Below are 3,810 nucleotides of genomic sequence, written 5' to 3'. Positions count from 1 at the left end.
CAAATTGGCTATCATAACAGTTCTCTCACTATGACTTTTGTGTTTGTATCCCCATCACGTATCAGTGGGGTTTTTTTCAATATTTTTTTTAGTTGTAGATGGGCATAATACTATTTATTTATTCATTTATTATGTGGTGCTAAGGATCGGACCCAGTGCCTCACACATGCTAGGGAAGCGCTCTACCACTAAGCTATAACCCCAGCCCCCACATATCAGTGTTTTATGTGGTGTATCCAAGGTGCCTGCTGGGTGCATGTTTCCAACATACAAGCCAAACATGAATCATGTCTTGGACATACTACACAAGAAACAGCAGTCGATGGCTTAGGGTCTCTGCCTATATATGTGTATGTCACTCTCTTAACTTTCTGAGAGGACGAAACTGCCTCTACATTCCAATTTTATTTGTTTATTGATTCTCATGCCCTCACTTAACAAATAACCAAACAGATCAAGAGGGTAAACAACTTGCCCAAGGGCTGGGGATGTGGCTCAAGCGATGGCACGTTCGCCTGGCATGCGCAGGGCACTGGGTTCAATCCTCAGCACCACATAAAAATAAAGATGTTGTGTTCACCGAAAACTGAAAAATAAATATTAAAAAAAAAAAAAAGAACTTGCCCAAGGTTGCCAGGGTCTCTATGTTTATCTAGGGATGGCTTTCTGATTTCCCATTTGGTGGAACAAAATCTATTTCCTTTGTAGCAAACTCATATGATTTCCAAAGGTTAGATCTTTTGGTCTCTGAAAATTCTGCCCCAGAAATGTCCTGCTAATGCCTTCCATAAGGCACACTGCCATGGAGCACAACAGTAAGGAACTATCTCCCTCTGGTGGTATTACGCTATAACTACAAAGCCTAAAAGTACTGGGAGTTGGTTGCATTTGGGAAAAACAAACCACACCTCCAGAATAAGACTTAGTTTATGTTTGATGGTTTCATCCACCTTGCTGTCACCAAGACTTAGGATAATTCAGTTCAAAGAATGGGTTCTAGAAGCCCCGGGTACGGTGGCGCACACCTGTTAATCCCAGCACCTTGGGAGGCTGAGACAGGAGGATCGTGAGTTCCATGTCAACCTCAGCAATATCGAGGTGCTAAGCAACTCAGTGAGATCCTGTCTAAAAATAAAATACAAAATAGGGCTGGGGATGTGGCTCAGTGGTCGAGTGCCCCTTAGTTCAAACCCTGGTATCCCCCTCCCAAAAAAAAGAATGGGTTCTAGCAGAGCACAGTGGCACACCCCAGTTGTAATCCCAGCAACTCAGGAGGCTGAGGCAGGAGGATCACAAGTTTGAGGGCAGCCTTAGCAACACATAGCTCAGTGGTGAAGTTCAATCCCTAGGACCAAAATAACAAAAATTTAAAAGTGGGTTCTTGGGGCTGGGGTTGTGGCTCAGTGGTAGAGTGCTTGCCTCATATGTGTGAGGCACTGGGTTCAATTCTCAGCACCATATATAAATAAATGAATAAAATACAGGTCCATCAATACTAAAAAATATTTTTTTAAAAAAAGGCTTCTCGGGGCTGGGGATGTGGCTCAAGCGGTAACGAGCTCGCCTGGCATGTGCGGGGCACTGGGTTCGGTCCTCAGCACCACATAAAAATAAAATAAAGATGTTGTGTCCACCGAAAACTAAAAAATAAATATTAAAAAAATTCTAAAAATAAAAAAAGGGTTCTCAGAAGAATGCATTACAAAGAAACACAGTCCCAGAGAATGAACAAGACAACAACCTCTTTTTCCATGAAGATGGTGAAGCAGTTAACAGTATTAGATGAGTTTCAAACAGAAAATTTGAGCTGCAAATGGAATATCCACACAGGGACAATAAGAAATCTAGCTTTATGAATCAAACACCCAATCAGTTCACAACTAGAAATCAACTTTGGGAGAAGCATTTTACCATGAGCAATGATAAGAACAATGGACTGAGGGTAGATCTAAAGATGAACAAAATTTCAGAGACAGGAAGTTGTGAAACTGAATTAGTAAACATGACACTTTTAACTTCTAAGTAACGACCAGTAACAACACATGATTGCGACTCACAATGAAACAGTCCCTTTAAAATTCAAAGCAACTTCCTGATAACTGCTTTTCTGAATCCTGAATTTCCCCATGTTGAGAATGAAAACTGAAAACACCACCCATGGTGGCCTGGCTGGGCATCAGGAAGCTTCGGGATTCTCAGGCTAGCACCACCTGGCTAAATTAACATATGTAAATCACTTGGCTTTTTGTTTCTATAAATCCTAACAGCTTCTGCGCCACAGGCAGAGAAACAATCCAGCTGCTTCTCCCCAATTAGGTCAAACTGCATAAAATTCATTCTTCCTTTTTACATCATTTGCGTATTTCTCACGCAGGCAGGATGCCAAATTCCACCAGCCAGGATCCAGGGAGGTTCTCTGGCTGGGCTGCCAGTAACAGTAATAATCACCAAGGATACAAACTGCAGCCCAGTACGGTGTCCTGTACCCGAAGTCCCAGAGGTTCATTCGAGGACAGCCTTCAGTTTATCCTGCCTTAAAATTAATAAAATAAAAGACTGAGGATTTAGCTCAGGGGCAAAGCATCCTGCTTTCAATACCCAGTAATGGGAAGAAAGAGAAGGAATACAAACTGCAAACTTTCACAACAGGAAAACGTTACTTTGTAAAGACTAATGGTATGCTAAAAACTTGCAGAAAAACACATTCCGATTTGGATAAATTGATTACAGCAGCCAAACGAAGCACTGCAAAATTATGAAGCTTTTAATACTGAGAGGACTAGAGGAACCTGTCAGTGAGATTAAAAAACATGGTGTTTGCTTTTTTCCCCAACCTTTTGTGTTTGGGAAAAGAAAGGATGATTAGAGAGAAGTGAGAATTAGAAGTCTTCCCCAGGCAGGCAAGACACTCCACCCCATAATGATAATAACTAACTCAGAATTTTTACTCAGGGTCAGATATGTCTAGGTTTTTCAGCATTGTAACTCATTTAATCCTTACAACCTACCTTTGTGGTAGTTGTTACTACTATTTCTTTTTTTACACTTAGGGAAACTAAGGCACGGTTTCATAATGTACACAAGATTGTTCAAATTGAAGGTGTCTGAAGGTGAATTGGAAAAGGTCTCCACTTGTATCCTGAAGAAAGACAATACAAGAAAGCTAGGTAGAAATGTAGTGGATTTTTAAAGGTAATGCTAATGTATTCATCTATCATTAAAGACGCAGGACAACAGTAGCTGAGAATCCTTCTGGTTGCTTCACTTAGATGCAATATTATCGACTCACAGTAACATTTCTACCACACGATAGAGGATATAAAGTAGATGACTGGAGTACTGCTTAATGAGCAGGAAATACCGTAATCAGAAATTTTCACCCTATCAGAAATGAAAATGTTTTATGCATTAACAGCTGTTTTTCATCCTTGGTTGAGATATAAGTGTATTTTCAGAATTCTGAGGAAAAACATGATCTACAGATTAGGGAAACTGCGACTCACTTAAAAAGAAAAGTTTTCAGTAATTGCCTGCGTCGGTCCCAAAAGACGCGCTTCCTGTACTGAAGACGATGACTTCAGTGGAATTCCCACTCTGTGCAAGAAATAACGCGTTTCCCTTAGGAAAGATGGCCGCTGCGCGGTTTCCACACCCTCTTCCAAGATGGCAGCCTCGGTTAGAGTGGGCCCTAGCCTGAAGCTTCTTCCGGGCTCGGCCGGGGGCGGGGTCCATTGAGTAAAGCCTTACGTGCCCGCGCCCGCGACGGAGGCGCGTTTCAGGGCGCAGGCGCGGGGAGGGGTTGGGGGAGGA

This window comes from Marmota monax, unplaced genomic scaffold (assembly GCF_021218885.2).
Source record: "Marmota monax isolate L192 unplaced genomic scaffold, Marmota_monax_Labrador192_F-V1.1 WCK01_AAM20220418_F8-fsc00008, whole genome shotgun sequence".
Classification (NCBI taxonomy): Eukaryota; Metazoa; Chordata; class Mammalia; order Rodentia; family Sciuridae; genus Marmota; species Marmota monax.
The sequence above is the reverse complement of the archived record's forward strand: the minus strand, read 5'-3'. Positions refer to the sequence as shown.